General features: G+C 38.4%; 1 protein-coding gene across 4 annotated transcripts in view; it reads left to right on the top strand.

The window, feature by feature from the left end:
- The window catches only part of NCOA3 (nuclear receptor coactivator 3), a 144,680-nt gene that overhangs the window by 61,908 nt on the left and 65,602 nt on the right, over positions 1–17,170 (top strand). For 3 of the 4 annotated variants that reach the window (XM_041732331.1, XM_041732334.1, XM_041732330.1), the window contains exon 2: positions 8,251–8,332. The exons of the other annotated variant lie outside the window; for it this stretch is intronic. The gene's annotated coding sequence lies outside the window, so the exon portion shown is untranslated. The remainder of the gene's footprint in view (positions 1–8,250; positions 8,333–17,170) is intronic. 4 annotated transcript variants of the gene reach the window in all.

The raw sequence follows: 17,170 nt of genomic DNA, 5'->3' as shown, positions 1-17,170 counted from the left end.
TTATTTTCTTCAAGGGCCTGTTTCTTTTCCTTGTAGGCCATTTTGTATACAGGTCTTACTGTGTTAATGCTAAGATTACATCAGTATTTGGTATTAGATGATTTATATAGTATTAGTAGTGAAAAATACTTTTTTAAAGATTTCTTTTTAAAATTTATTCATTTGAGAGAGAGAGAGAGCATGAGCATTGATGGAGGGAGGAGGATCAAAGGGAGAGGGGAAAGCAGACTCCTTGCTGAGCAGGGTGCCAGATGCAGGGCTCCATCCCAGGACCCCAGTTATGATGTGAGCCAAAGGTAAATGCTTGACCTACTGAGCCACCCAGGTTCCCTGAAATGTTTTAATGCATTGTAGCAATGAAGATATCTATGTATTTATTTATTTATTGAAAGATTTTAATTTTTAAGTAATCTCTACACCCACTGTGGGGCTGGAACTCCCAATCCCTAGATCAAGAATCCCATGCTCTACCTACTGAGCTAGCCAGGCGCCCTGAGGAGATCTTTTTTTTTTTCCTAATATTTATTTACGAGAGAGAGAGAGAGAGAGAGAGAGAGAGAGAGAAGAAGAAGAAGAAGAAGAAGAGGAAGAAGAAGAAGAAGAAGAAGGAGGAGGGAGGGAGGGAGGGAGGGAGGGAGGGAGAGAGGGAGAGAGGGAGGGAGAGAGGGAGAGAAGGAGAGAGGGGGAGAGGGAGAGACCAGGCAGAGGGAGAAGCAGGCTCCATGCAGGGAGCCCAATGGGTATTTGATCCTGAGACTCCATGCTCTGAGCTGAAGGCGACGCTAAATGCTGAGCCACCTGGGCTGTCCCCTGAGGATATCTTTGACATAATTTTGATATGAGCATTATATATAATGAATTAAATTTCTGTTTTTAAATATCAATGACTAGAAATATGTTAATCTTTATGTGGCAGAAATTCTGGGATCTTCATGCTGCCCCCTTCTTACATAGCTGCTACTGAAGATGAAGTTTATCTTAGTGTTAATGAATGCCATCATCCATTCCCTTCCCCCCTGTCCTTAACTTGGGAGTCTGGTTTGCCTGCAGCTGCAATGGTAGGCATCTTTCAGGAAGTGACCTTGGCTTGTATTAATCAAATTCAGAACACACAAAAAAGCTTCTTGCTAACATGCTGACTTGATGTAAAATTTTATCGCATCCATTTTCTTTCAAAATGAGGCCATCTTGTAAAAAGAAGATATACAGAGCACTCCTCTAATTTAATATATAAAAGGCGCTTCTGCCAGCCACGTTTAAAATAAAAACTACTAGATTTTAAACATACAGATTTTTAAATCAAATATGCATAAATATCATGAAGTCTTGTGAGTTGTTACTGGAAAATAACTTGTTTTAATGCCGAATTAAAAAAAAACTTTATCAATATCAAGTTTCTTTTTTTACTGCCTTAACTGACATTAAGTTGCTTTGGAAACTTTATACACTATGGATTTATTTTGAAGTCATTTAGTGATTGTATATTAAGTAAGGCACTTTTGTATATTGGTTATCTTTGGGTATTCAGAAACAACTACTTTCTTAATTTTTCTGGTTGGGATAAGAAGATGAATATCTTACATGAAATAATTTTCTTAGGCAGTGTTAGTGCCTACAGGGGCTTCTAAATAGAAGCTTAAATTTAAGTCAGTAATACTGCTAAAACTCAACCACCTTGTATTAATGAGCAATATCGCTAACTACTGATTCACTCATCGGCTTCTGTAGGATTTAATTGATCATTTTGATAGAGCAGCTGTTTCACTTTTATTATGTAATGCTTCAAAGAAATTTAGTTTTTAAATATAGCATAGTTAAGGTGTGTAAAGGTACAGATCTTCAGTTTACCCTTGCTCAATGTTAAATTTTGAATGTCGAAAACAGTATTTAATGGATTAGTTTAGTGAGTTTAGTTTACTGCATTCCTAGGAGATTTACATAAAATGAATGAATGAATGAAGGAAGGAAGGAAGGAAGGAATGAATTAGGGAGCAGTTGTGTGTATTGCCAAAGGGTTCACTCTTGAGTTTATTGCACAAAAGATCACTCCTTGGTAACGAAGTGTTTGGAAAGGTGAAATATGAGAAAGAAAATCTTAAACCTTAGGAGCTGTTACCTGCATTTTGGTAGATGCAGAGTATGAAAAGGACAGGCGTGTTGCATGTTTATATTAGTGATTTGGAGAAGAGGTGGGGGATTTATGCAAATAAATTGGGATGTAGATAAATACTTAAATGTTTTCATTATCTGAGTTATTTTTAAAGCATTCACTTGAGACAAAACATCTTTTCTTTATACATTTTTATTTAAATTCTGGTTAACATAGAGTGCAGTATTGGTTTCACAACCAACATCATCTTTCATGATGTTATAAATTGTTCTTAGAATTGCAATCTCTAACCTATGTAAGTTCACTCTTTGTCTTGATTTGATACCAGCATTAATGATTAGCCTGTTAGATATTACAGGATAAAGAAACTGGTTTCAAGGAGAAAGATAATTACTCGATCATTTCTTCCCTTACATACCTGTTTAAAATACATGGTCTTAAGTAAAAATTGTCATCTTGAACTTAAAATGTTCTTTGCCTCTCCCCACCGCCCTCAAAAAAGGAGGAGAAAAATCAAAAAAGGAAAGCCTACCAAAAAAAGGGAACAAATGCAATCCTGGTAGCCAATGAGTTAATGTTCATTTGCAGCCTGAGGGGTCAGTGTGCTGTCTCTGTTTTCTGATTGGCTGCTAAAAGGTGAAATTGAAACCACTGTAAACTTTTGACCCTGTAGCAATTCTTGTGGAACGCCTTCCACTGGTGGAGCCCAGAGCTTCAGCTCAGCTCCCCACCCAATCCTCCCACCCCCTTTCCTGTATTTATTTTGTGTGATCGTGCAGCACTGCATGCAGTTTTTCCAAGAGCGGGCGGGGTGGGGTTGGGGGAGAGGGAGGCAGAACAAGCACCGGCAAGCAACTTGCTTGACTGTTCTGGTAACCATGTTAGTACTAACTACAACTCAGTCAAAGATATGGGGACTTGTTAATAAACTGGTCTGCCAACTGGATTTTTTAGTGTTTTCCTTAATCTCAAGGTAATTTTAAAAATGCAGAATGGTTGTATTTGCTGCCATTGTTCATCAGTGGATGGTATTGTTGTGTAAGCAAAGTGAATGGCATAGTTTCCTGGGTATGTTGAGTAAAAAATAGCTTTCATTCTCAGCAACCTTTAAATATACCCCATTAATATTTCCTGTGTCTCATGTAAGTTTTACACAAATGGCTAACTTTTTACAAAACTTTTTCTTCGCCTTTGTCTTTTGTTATAAAGAAAGGCATTTTAGTTATCATAACTGAAAAGTAATTGTAGAAATTATCTATACGTTTGAATTTCACTAGTATTCTCTCTCTCTCCCTCTTCCTGCTGAAGTAAATAGTTTTGGGTTTGCTCTGCTTTATAGTGACCACAGCAGGCCTACGAAAAATATTCTCATTGGACTCTATAACTTCTGGTTCTTCTTTGTATCCCTGGTGTCTGGTGCCATGAAGTGAGTGGATGCTCAGGAAATATTTGCTGAGAGAACATAGTTGCATTTTGGGCTATTGATACCTGCTTCTCCTTTTATAATTAGTGATAGGTACCATATTTTGCTCATACTTCCTGCAGGCCAGTACAACACCTGGCATCTCCTAGGTGCACAGGAAACATTCAGTTGACTTAAATGTCTCTTCTTGAAAGTTCCTTCAAGAAGCTGGATTTACAAAATGTAGGTTTTCTGAAAGCAAAGCTTCTGTTTTCACTGCATCATTTAAAATTTCAGGTCGTAACTTACTAAATGACTACGTAGAAGAAATTAGTATATATTAGCTTAGTCCTTTCTAGTATATATCATGAGATAAGTAGTAATACAGTGTTAGTTTTTTTTTAACCCTATCCTTATTTACTAGACCTGTATATGCTATAATTTGAAAGAATTTCTGCCTTTGTCAAAAAATGATATTTCAAAAGTTTGTCATCAGTATATTACTAATGTACAAGTTGGGTACTGAATAACTGAATATAGTTTTACTTATTTACTAAAACACGTAATAATGGTCTAAGTAATAGTAAATTTTTTTTTCCTTTAAAAATTAAAAAAAAAGTATTTTATATGTTATCTATTTGACACAGAGAACGCAAGAGCACGCACTCAAGCTGTGGGGGAATGGCAGGCAGAAGAAGAGGGAGAGGCAGACTCCCTGGGGAGCAGGGAGCTGGATGTGTGACTTGATCCCAGGGCCTTAGGATCACTGCCTGAGCCAAGGGCAGAGGCTTAACTGACTGAGCCACCCAGGCCCCCCCCCCAATTTTTTTTTAAAGATTTTATTTATTTATTCATCACACACACACACACACACACACAGAGGCAGAGACACAGGCAGAGGGAGAAGCAGGCTCCGCGCAGGGAGCCCGACCTGGGATTCGATCCCTGGTCTCCAGGATCGTGCCCTGGGCTGAAGGCAGCGCTAAACCTCTGAGCCACCCCAGCTGCCCTCCCCCAAATTTCTTTTAAACTAACTTTACACAGTTCCAAAAAGTGGCACCCCTAGAAGTAATTTTAAATTTTCGTATGATTTTTTACTTATATTTGGTTTTTCCCTTTCAGCATAACTACAGATTTGTTGCTGTTAATTGTTGCAAGAAAATCTGTTGTTACAGTTTTGGAGAAAATGATATATTTGATTAAATAATCTCCACTGCAAAATGATGTTTCATTTACACCAATATTATGTAACCTTTAACTTGAAATTGATGGGTAAACTTATTCTGTTGTGTTTTGGAGATGAGAGGGCAATGCAGACTTTTCCCAGAGATAGTAATTCCCCATCTCTATGAGTTTTAGGGAACTGAGGAAGGAGTCCCTGGGAACGCTACCCATAGCAGCATGGCAGGAATAGTGAGTTTAATATGATTAATAGTAGAGTCCTTGTCCCCCTTCCATTTTCAACAGCAAAAGAAAAACATGTTCATGATATTCAGTGGCCTCTTTTTTGCCCAGTTGGTGTTCCCCAGGCATTAGTAGTATATGGTTTGGATTTTCTTCTCTGTCATCTCCCCTCCCCCAGTTTGATTCTTTGTTCTGGCCTGGAGGCACATCTTCTCAGACTAGCTATTAAAGCTCAGTTTGATTTTTTTTCTTCCCCATTAGATTTCTACTGATGCAAGTTTTGATAATGTGGATCTCCTCAGTCACATTTTTTGTCAATTCCAGTAGAAAAATTAACCTCTCTTCCCTCCCCATATTTAGTATCTTAGGGACATGTCATGTAGTTTTTGTTATTGTTATTTTTGTTTTGTGATGGAGAGAAGTCCAAATTATGAAAAGGGGTAAGAATATGCTTATTTTTGTTAAAGGTAAAAAATACAGCCCTAAGAAATCTGCTAGGACTGTTGGCTTTGCAGAATCTTGGTTTAGATAACTGCAGTTTTCTTAGGTCACGTACCTTACAGGATCCTAGTGTATAATACTTTCTGTGTATTTTTTAAGTTCTCTTTACACTCAGCTTGGGGCTCAAACTCACAACCCTGAGATCGAGTCACATGCTTGTCTGACTGAGCCAGCCAGACACCCCTAGTGTATAGTACTTTTTAGCTAATCTACCCCTTCTGAGGTCTTGGTAGGCAAGCCATCATTGATCTGTGACTTTTTGGGGACCACTTGTAGTCCAACTGCACATCTCCTGGGAGGGGAAGATTTCGTAAATGGTGTTTCTTTGGATCCTGGGGGTTATGGGGTACGGATTAGCTTGGGTCAGCACTCCTTTGGGTAGTTCTCACCAGCAGTGTAATACTTGTATTAATGTGGGCTCTCATGCCTATCCTTCGTATGAGGCAGCAGTACTTGTTTCCTGCTTATGGTACTAGGTACATTCTGACTCAAATACCTTTTCCTACCCATCCCTCTTGTTCTATAGGTACTAACCTTACCTCACAGCCTTCCTTCTTCCCCATGAAAAGAAGCAACAGCAAAAGAACCATTTCTGAAATGAAACCTGATTTAAAACTAGCTAGAAGAACTTGGGCTTTCTTTATAGAAATTCTGCTTGCTTTCCCTCCTTTACTTTCCTCTAATTAAATTAGATATAAAATTCAAGTAATAAAACATTGAATTCATTTAAACCTAAAACTAATGATTGTATTTTTTCCTATTTTTTATTTGAATGTGCTTGTACATTCTTGTTAGATGTCATATTGTCATTTGTTGACTAATAATAGTTTTCATTAATTTTTAAAAATATTTTATTTGAGAGAGAGCAAGAGAGAGCGTGAGTGGTGGGGAGAGGGAGAAGCAGGGAGCCTGACGTGGGGCACGATCCCAGGACTCTGGGATCATGACTTGAATTGAAGGCAGATGTTTAACCAGCTGTGCCACCCAGGTGCCCCTTAATTTATTGAGCATTTATGCATCAGGTACAGATAAGTGTCTTAAGCATTTTCAACTAATCTTTGTAAGAGCCTTGAGAAGTGTGATTCCCAAGGCTCAAAGAAGTCTTCAAGTTGGTACCTAGCTAGTAAATGAAAGCTGAGAATTGAGCCTAGATTTGGTGGACTCCAGAGCTTCTGCTCTTTAAACCATAAACTAATAGGTAATTATTGTGGATTGGAGGTTATATTCCAAGAACTAGCTTTCTTTTGACATCTCATTTATAAGCTGGAAACTATACTGTAATTAGAAATAGATATGTTAGATATAATAGCTCTTTTTTAGATTGTAATTGTATGGCATTTATACACTACTTGGATTTTCCTCCTTTTCCTTTGTGAACAACGTATGATCAGCTTCCTTCCCACTCCTCAATTTTCTCACCTTAAATTGGGTTTCAAAAGTGCAACAGACCCTTCACATGATGTAGCTAGATTGTGGCTGGTTATTCCTATATATTCTATGTGGATTAGTCATGGCTGTAATAGGGAACTTGTAAATACATCATTTTTTTCTTCTGCCCCTTCCCAACAGACCTGTCAATTCTAGCATGGACTTTAGGGTATAGTTATGGCTGTTGTTTTGATATTTATACACACCACTAGAATTAGTGATAGGTAGATTGTTGTTTTATTGTTACATTTGGAAGTTCATAGTGAAGATGAATGTTTTATTGGCTCACTTTCTTGTTGCACCATAGGCTGTTTCACATTTCCTGTAGTGCAAGAAAGCTATTTATATGTTCATGTATTTTATTGCAGATATTTTTAAAGAATGCCCCTCATTTTCCTCTCCTACTTAAAAATATTTATTAGTGACTCAGATGCAGTCTTTTCCTAGAGGGGGAGAAAACTTCCGTGGCATTTTTTTCTTTTCTTTTCCTTTTATTTCCTGTCCTTCCTTGCTCCATCCATCCATCCATCCATCCATCCATCCAGTAGATATTTATCTTTTTGGACTTGAGTATTTAAGCATTAATTTCTGACAGGATAATCGATAAGTTTTTGTTTTTTTTTTAAAGAAATTATCTGACGGGGAAGAGAGAGCACACTAGCAGAGGGAGAGGCAGGCAGAAGGAAAGGGAGAAGCAGGCTCCTTGCTGAGCAGGGAGCCCGATGTGGGGCTCTGTGCCAGGACCCTGGAATCATGACCTGAGCCAAAGGCAGACACTTAACCTACTGAGCCACCCAGGCACTCTGGTACTTTAAAAAAAAAATACTTATTTATTTGAGAGGAAGAGTGTGTGTGAGTGCACTGGGGGGTGGGGTGGGTAGGGCAGAGGGAAAAGGAGAAGCGCACTTAACCACTGAGCAGGGAGCCTCATGAGTGGGCTCTATCTCAGGATCCTGAGATCAGGACCTGAGCTGAAGGACCTGAGCTGAGCCACCCAGGCACCCCTCAGTATTGTTTTTAATTGTTATTTGGTGAGCATTCTTTTTGGACAGGTGGGGACACTCCAAAATCATACTACCCACCTGGTTAGATTACTTGTCAGGATTTGGAGTTGGTTTCCTCAACTGCTATTTTGGATTATTCATGTTTATTAACTGGCAGGGTATATATTGTATATGCCATATCTGACTTTTAAGCAGAAATGGTATTATATGACTAAGGCATCACCTCAAATTCCTAGGAAGAGGCTTGTACTTGATATAGCATGTTTTGGTTTTGCTTGTTTCATATGTCCAGAGAAGGGAATGATGGGAGAGGTTAATTTGTATGTGACTGTTACCCTTATATTAAGAAAGGGCAATAAAATTCAACACCATTCCCTTCCCCCCTTTTTTTTTGTTTTCAGGATCAAAATACTTGCTGAACAGTGGAGTCACAGACCAATAAAAATAAGCTCCTGCTTGAACGTCATTTGACTGGTTAGCCAGGTAATTCACTTTTACTTTGATTTGATCCTTTGCGATTTTCTGTCTTTACCCTCTGAAGATATGGATCTTTCTTTAATGATTTAATCTTAAACTTGTGTTTTATTTCATGCTTTTCTCTCTCTCTTTTTTTTTTTTTACGTTTTATTGATTTATTAGAGTGTGTGTGAGTGTGGGGGAGGGACAGAGGGAGAGAATCTTCAAGCAGTCTCCCTGCTGAGTGCTGAGCCCCACACAGGGCTTGATCCAGTGACCCTGAGATCATGACCTGAGCCTAAACTAAGAGTTGGATGCTTAGCTGACGGAGCTACTCAGGTGTCTCTCATGTTTTTCTCGTTAGTGATAACATTAGTTGAGTGTCTGAATGGTCTTGAAATGAGTGAATATATATGTATATTCATATGTATGTGTATATATACAAACTTAACTTTTTTTGGGGGAGGAAGCAAACTGTATGTTACAGTTTAATATGAGACACTACTCTCCCACTCACTTTCCCCTTATCTTATGTGTGAATGCTTTAATGGTGTTTATTCAAAATCTGAATCAGTTCCACTTATTTTTATTATTTTACCTCGTAAAGACTAGTTTCCTCAGATTGCTTGTGCTGGCATATAACATCTCATTGAACTCCTCTCCTAACTCCTGTTGCACCAGGATAGGAGAAATGAGAATAGAAAAGATCATTTGATAGCCAAGAAAGCAGTTACACTTTGCTTAGTTAAATTTCTTTTTGTTAGTAGCACCATCATTCTTTTGATTAGCTCTTTTTTTTTAAGATTTTATTTATTCATGAGAGACCTACAGAGAGAGAGAGAGACGCACACAGAGACAGAGACACAAGCAGAGGGAAAAGCAGACTCCATGCAGGGAGCTGGATATGGGACTCGATCCCAGGACTCCAGGATCACGCCCTGGGCCGAAGGCAGGCACCAAACCGCTGAGCCACCCAGGGATCCCTCTTTTGGTTAGCTCTGCTTGAAATCTGAGTCATCTTTGAACTACTCCCCCCATCCCTTTGAGTATTAGAGATTTAGTAAACAGGCCTTATCTGATTTTCTGTTTTCATGTCTCCTGTATTTGTACCACTTTCTGCTAGTATCTTAGCTTCCTAGGCCAAGATCCTGTAATTTCCTGCCTGTGTTTGTTCATATATCTCTTTACTCCTTCTTGTTTCTAGCACTTGAAATTTTGCTTAGAAAATTTCCTTAAGTATGTCCCTTTTAATTAAGCCTCTGTTCTACTCTTAGCTTTGTTTCCATTCCCTAGCTTACAGAAAATAAAAGTACAAACTCCCTTCTCTGACATTTGAAACAGTTCTTTATCTGGGAATCTGTGTAAGCCTCTGGTCTCAGCTCTTGCCGTTTCCCTATAAAATCTTTAATTAATTATGGTATGTTCCCATTATATTCTGAACATACTAGATAACTATCTCCATGGTATTTATTAAAAAGAAAAAGATAAACCTCTTTATTTGGGAGTCATTTCTAATTTACAGAAGTTACAAAAAATAAAGAATATCTAGATATCCTTTTGCTAGATTTACCTACTTATCATTTGCATCCATGCATGTTCTCACTCTTTCCTTCCCTCTCTCTTTCCTTCCCTATGCACGCATAGTTCTTTTCTGAACTATTTGAGGGTAAGTTATATATATTGATCTTCTTTCTGCTAATACTGCTGTATTCCTTAAGAATAGGGTCATTCTCTTATATAAGTATTATATACTTATCAACTTCATAAATTGACTCTGGCACAAATGTATGGTCTGTCTTCCAGTTTGGTCAGTTGACCTAATAAAGTCTGTTAACAGCATTTCCTTTGCTTCCTGTACAGAATCCAGTCTAGGGTTGGGTACTGCATTTACTGTATTTATTTCTCTTTAGCCTTCTTTTTCCTGGAATATTCCCATAGCCTTTGTCTTTTATGACATTAACATTTTTGAAGAATACAGCCCTTCCCCCCCTTTTAATAGAATGTTCTTCATTTAATGTTTCTCTGAAATTTCCTTGCAATTAGATGGAGATTGTGCATTCTTGGCTGAAATATTGTATAGGTAATGTGGTATCCTGAGAAAGATTCACAACTTCTGGAGACATATCTTCTCTCCCCCCTTGTGATATATTGATTACTTGGCCAAGATACTGCTAGGTTTCTCCATTGCATAGTTTATTTTCCTTCCAGTCAATAAGCATTTTGTGGGGAGACCATGCAAATACCATGGTTCTCATCACAATTTGCCCTAGATTTAGCATTCATTGATGATTTCCTCTCTGATCTTATTTTTCACTGTGTTGGTTCCAAAATGGTTATTTTTTGATTCTGGCATTCCCTTCATACTACCAGTCAGTCCTTATATTATTCTGTAATCAAGAGCCCTATTTATCAGTTTGGACTCATGAATTCCTAGGTTTTTAATTAATAAATTCATTACCTAATTATTTTGGTGCTCCAAATGCCCTAGGTTTAGAAAGTGGAAGTCTTTCCTTTCTTTCTTTCTTTTTTTATTTTTTTTTTATTTTTTATTTTTTATTTATTTATGATAGTCATACAGAGAGAGAGAGAGGCAGAGACACAGGCAGAGGGAGAAGCAGGCTCCATGCACTGGGAGCCTGATGTGGGATTCGATCCCGGGTCTCCAGGATCGCGCCCTGGGCCAAAGGCGGGCGCCAAACCGCTGCGCCACCCAGGGATCCCTCTTTTTTTTTTTTTAATAAAGATTTAAGCATTAGAAAGTGGAAATCTTAATCAATCTCCACGTCCTTGTGTGGAGAATAGTATTAGAGACTAAGATCTTGCAGGGGTAAGGGGAGGTATTCTCATTGCTCATGGGTTCTCCCTTTCCATGGACAGAGCTAGTAAAATATGCATGTTTATACACACATGTGCATGCATAAACATACTTGTACATAAACACATTCATAGCAACGAGCATATACATAGTTTAGAAATCATGAGTTTATATCAGTATGTCCAGCTTCACTCCCTGTCTGTAGACCTCATTCTTGGTACTTACTGTTTCATATTTTTATGTCCCTTTTTGTGCTGTGAGAAACCTTGGCCTCCCAACATTGTCATTGTGTTTACTCATTTGCTGTATCCTATGATACATCTCAAATAATTTCAGAGTCACTTTGCCCATTTTACCACAGTAAACAAACTTACTTAAAGTGGAGAGTTTATATCCAGTTCTTCACTGCCTTACAGCCATCCTGCATAAAGACTGACAATGAATAAAAAATACTGCATTCTTAAATTTCTTGAATCAGCCCTTCCTCCTTCCTTTCTTGCTTTCCCTTCCTTCCCCACTTTCACTAGCCATTCCAACTTTCTGCACAAGGTAGTTAAGGTATTCATTTGAATGAAATTAGGTTCATTTCTTTTTCATTTTTTAAAAAAAGATTTAGAGAGCAAGAGAGAGCAGGCATGCTAGTGCAAGCAGTGGAAGGGGTAGGAGGAGGAGCAGAGGAAGAGGAAGGCAATCTTAAGCGGACTCCCTGCTGAGCGTGAAGCCTGATGCACAGCTCCATCCTTCCACCCTGTCTGTTGTGACCTTAGCCCAAACCAAGATTAGGATGCTTAACTGACTGAGCCACCCAGGCACATCCCCACCGCCACCCCCCCAGCAGCCCCTGCCCCCTCCCCTTTTTAAAGATTTTGTTTATTTATTCATGAGAGAGAGACACAGTGGAGAAGCAGACTCCATGCAGGAAGCCTGATGTGGGACTTGATCCCAGGACTGCAGGATCACACCCTGGGCTAAAAGCAGGCACCAAACCACTGAGCCACCCAGGGATCCCCGGCCCCTGCCCTTTTTAAGTGGGCTCCATGCCCAGTGTGGTGCCCAACTTGGGGCTTGAATTCATGACCCTGAGATCATGACCTGAGCTGAAATTGGTACCCAACTTGGGGCTTGAACTCATGACCATGAGATCATGACCTGAGCTGAAATCAAGAGTCGATTGCTTAACTGACTAACTACCCACGTGCCCCCAGGTTTCTTTTTTTTTTTAAATGCTCCTTCTCATTTTGATTCATAGAAAACACTTTTAAAAATTAAAATTATGCAAGAGATATACTTCCCTTGTCTATTGTTTCCCCTGTTTCTCATAGGTAACCAGCCTCACTATTTTGGGTTCATCCCTCCCTGTATTTCTTTTGGTAATGGCCAACAGATATAAAGTATGTATTTATTTCCTCCCTCCCTCCCTCCCTTCCTTTTTTTAACTTTGTTTCCTTTCCTTCCCTCCCTCCTTCCCAAAAGGTGTATAGCATGTTGTATATACCCTTTTACACTTTGCTGTTTCTTGTTTAAATAGGTCAAATTTAATAGGTATATATACTGAGAATCCATACAGACATGAAATTTTGTGCACATTGCTGTTTTCATTTACTAATATCTCCTAGAAATAATGCCATATCATGTCAAAGGGATCTTTCTCATTCATTTAAAAAATTGTGGTAAAATTTATATAAAACTTAAACCATTCTAGCCAATTTTAAGCATATAGTTCAGTGGCATTAACATTGACATTGCTGTCCAATATCACCACCATTAATCTGCAGACCATTTTCATCTAACTAGAATGAAACTCTGTACTCTCTTAGCAGTCCTCATCCCTTCTTTCCCCAGCCCCTTTCTCATTTGTTTTTTTACATAGTTTCCATCATGAGCATGTACCATAGTTAACTCAAGCAGTTAACTATATATGGGTATTACATACATATGTATGGATATGGGTATATGGGTATGTAATGCCCACACCTATGTATGGGTATTATTTAAGTTGTTTACAGTATTTTGCAATTAAAATAATACTACATGAATTACCTTATGAATATATATTTTTATATTTGGGAGTGTACCTTCAGGATAAGCGTTTAGAAGTGAGACTCCTGGGTTGAAGTGTAAATGTGTATGTAGTTTTTGTTAGATATTGTCAAATCACACTCCATAAGGATTACGCCATTTTGGATTCCCACCAGCAATGTATGAGGGCACCTGTTGTGTTTATTTTTTAAGATTTGATTTATTAAAAAAATATTTTATTTATTTATTTATTCATGAGAGACAGAGAGAGAGAGAGAGGCAGAGACACAGGCAGAGGGAGAAGCAGGCTCCATGCAGGGAGCTGGATGTGGGACTCGATCAGGGAACTCCAGGATCATGCCCCGGGACGAAGGCAGGTGCTAAACTGCCAAGCCACCCAGGGACCCCCACCTGTTGTGTTTACCCACAGTCACATTAAAAGTTCTTTGATTCAGCACAGTATATTTTTTAGATACATCCACATTACTGTAAGTATCAGTAATTTCTTTTTATTGTTGAGTGTTATTCTTTGTGACTGCCAGAACTTTTGAGTTTCTTGTTTTTGGCTACTATGATGAATAAAGCCTCTGTGAACATTTAGGTACAAGTCAATGTTGAGTAAATACCCAGGAGTGTAATTGCAGGGTCTTCCATTAAGTGTATGCTTATCTTTTTATTAAAAAACTATTTTTGTTTCAATTTTTAATTTAAATTCTAGTTAGAAAACTTAGCTTTTATTTATTTACTTGTTAAAGATTTTATTATTCATGAGAGACACAGAGAGAGAAGCAGGCTCCCTGTGGGGAGCCTCATGTCGGACTCAATCCCAGGACCCCAGGATCATCACCTGAGCCAAAGATAGATGCTCACGTACTGAGCCACGAGGCGTCCTGCTTTTATTTGTTTTAATTTTTAATTTAAATTCTAGCTAGTATATGCTTATTTATTTTTTTTAAGATTTTATTTATTTCATGAGAGACAGAGACAGAGAGAGACAGACACACAGGGGCAGAGACACAGGCAGAGGGAGAAGCAGGCTCCATGCAGGGAGCCTGATGTGGGACTCGATCCCCGGACTCCAGAATCATGCCCTGGGCCGAAGGCAGGTGCTGAAGTGCCTGAGCCATCCAGGGATCCCCTATATTCTTATTTTTTAATTGGAGGGAGGGAGGAGAGAGAGACAGAGTGGGGGAACACAAGCATGAATTGGGGAGGGGCAAAAGGGAGAAGTAGGTTCCCCTTTGAGCAGGGAGCCAGCCTCAGAGTCCTGGATCATGACCTGAGCCGAAAGTAGACACTTAACCAACTGAGCCACCCATCTATTCCAAGTATATACTTACCTCTATAAAAACTGTGTAACTGTTTTTTGAATTGTCTGTGCCACTGTATATTCCACCTGCAAGATTAAAGCTTTCAAGTTTGAATCATTCCCATTTGTTATTGTCACATCTTCAATTTCAGCCCTTCTAATGGGTGGTAGTGGTATTGTATTGTGGCTTTAATTTGCATTTCCATGATGTCTAATGATACAGATAATAGTTTCTTAGTAACCACATGTATCTCTTTTATGAAGTGTCTAAGTGTTTTGCCCATTTTTTGAATTGAGAAGTTCGTTATTGTAGGAGTTTTTAAAAAATACACATTCTTTATACAGATTCTTTTCAGATACTTTTTAAGAGTATTATGTTTTTTATCTTCCTTTTTTATTTTCTTAATTTTTTTTGAAGAATAGGCATTTTGAATTTTCATGTACAATTTTTTTCAAATATTTTCTCCCATTCTATGGATTAGTGCACTTTTATTATTTTCTCTAAAGAATTCCTAAACATATATAATAGCTAAGTAAGAAGTACAGTTTATTTTTTTAAAAAAGATTTTATTTACTGATTCATGAGAGAGAAGAGAGAAGCAGAGACATAGGCAGAGAGAGAAGCAGGCTCCCTGTGAGGAGCCTGATGCAGGACTTGATCCCAGGACTGTGGGATCATGACCTGAGCCAAAGGCAGATACTCAACCACTGAGCCACCCAGGTGCCCCTCAAGTACAATTTATCAATTTTTTCTTTTGTGGTTAGTACCTTTTTATGTACTAAGAGATCTTTGCCTACCTGTAGGTTACGAAGATCTCCTGTGTTTTCTTGTAGAACTTTTATACTTCTGGCTTTATATTTAGGTCTGTGATCCATTTTGATTTAATTTTTGTGTATGATGTGAAGAAAGGATTGAGAATAAGTTTTTATTTTTTATTATTTTATTTTTTAAAAGATTTTATTAGGGAGAGAGAGAGAGAGAGAGAGAGAGAGAGAGAGATCACAGCAGAGGGGAGGGGCAGAAGGAGAAGCAGGCTCCCCCCTGAGCAGGGAGCCTGACTCAGGGTCTCCATCCCAGGACTCCAGGACTATGTATGACCTGAGCCAAAGACAGATGCCCAACCAGCTGAGCCACCCAGGTACCCCTGAGGATCAGGCTTAAAATGTCTATTTAAAAGACTCTCCTTTTTCCATTGCATTGTCTTGCTAACTTAAATCAACTGACTGTGTACATTAGGATCTCTTTCTTGTCTTTTTTCTGTTCCATTGATTGATTTATATACCAATCTTATGCCCACATATATTGTCCTGATGATTATAGCTTTTATGGGAAGGTTTGAGAGTGAGTAATGTGAATCTTTCAACTTTTTTCCTTGTCATGATTGCCTTGGATAATCCAGGGCTTTTACATTTTGATAACAAATTTCAGGATCAGTTTGTCAATCCCTGCAATTTTTCAATCACTCTGAAAAACTTCCCTGCAGATTCTAAGTAGCTGGGACATCCTGAACTGTGATGATTGTCTTGTCAGTTCAAAATTACTGGGCTCTTTTTGGGTTCCTTATCCCTATGCTGTGATGTAGAAATTATTTTCTGGCAGAAAAGCCTGGGTAGTGGTAGGATTCACGTTGTTGCCTTTTCACCTCCAAATATTTCCCTATATCTTAGGGACCACAGTTTTTCACTGCCTGTTCTCTGATACCTGAATATAGTTTGTTCTTATATTTTTTGTCCTGTTCATGGTAGAATAGAGTTTGTTATTCTCTCGGATTAAAGCAGAAGTCCCACAATTGATTCTTGAGTTCATTAAAAAAAAAAAGCTCCGCTCATGTTTTGGCCAAGTTACAGTTTAAAACAATTTTTAATTTCTTAGCAGAGGTGCAAAAAAATATGTTAACCATGAAAGCTTCTTTGAGCATTAAAAAAAAAAAAGATTTATTTATTTTAGAGAGAGAGAATACTCCAGTCCCTGAGTGTGAGTGGGGGGAAGGACTGAGGGATAGAATCTTCAAACTTCCTGCTGAGTGTAGAGCCTCTTGTGGGACTCTATCTTACAACCCATGAGATCATCACCAAGCCAAAACCAAAAGTTGGATGCTCAACTGACTCAGTCACTTAGGTGGCCACGAGCATTTTTTTTTTTTTTTAAAGTAAGCTCTAGACCCAATGTGGGGCTTGAACTCATGACCTTGAGATCAAGAGTTGCATGTTTTCCTAACTGAGCCTGCCAGGTGCCCTTGGGCATATTTTATTGAGCAACTTTGGAGGCAAAGAATTTCTGTTCAGAAGTTTTCCTAAAGAATATGGAATTGATCTTTTAAAGTTTTTTTATTCTTGTATTTTGAGACTAGGAAACCAATCCAAACTCTTTACCAGATTTCACTTTGAAGGACCTATAAATTTGAAGTCATTTCTTTTCCAGGTTCTCTAAATGTACGAGTTTAAGGCCTGTCTGGGCATAACCTTCCTTCCACTTTTGAGGTTGGTTCCTATAAGCCAAGAATAGGTACCATGCTCATAGGCATTGACTTACATAAATTACAGTCTTAATTTTATTAATGGTGGGTTTTTCATGTCTGGATTAAATGTGAATGATTCTCAGTTATGGCCTTCAAGATACAGCCTCAGTTGTCCAATTACTCTGGTAAATTGAAAGATTTTTTACTAAACCTATAAAATTATTGACATCAGAGGTAGACTAAGTTTTTACTTTTTTGCACAT

Source organism: Vulpes lagopus, chromosome 18 (assembly GCF_018345385.1).
Source record: "Vulpes lagopus strain Blue_001 chromosome 18, ASM1834538v1, whole genome shotgun sequence".
NCBI lineage: Eukaryota > Metazoa > Chordata > Mammalia > Carnivora > Canidae > Vulpes > Vulpes lagopus.
The sequence above is the reverse complement of the archived record's forward strand: the minus strand, read 5'-3'. Positions and strand labels throughout refer to the sequence as shown.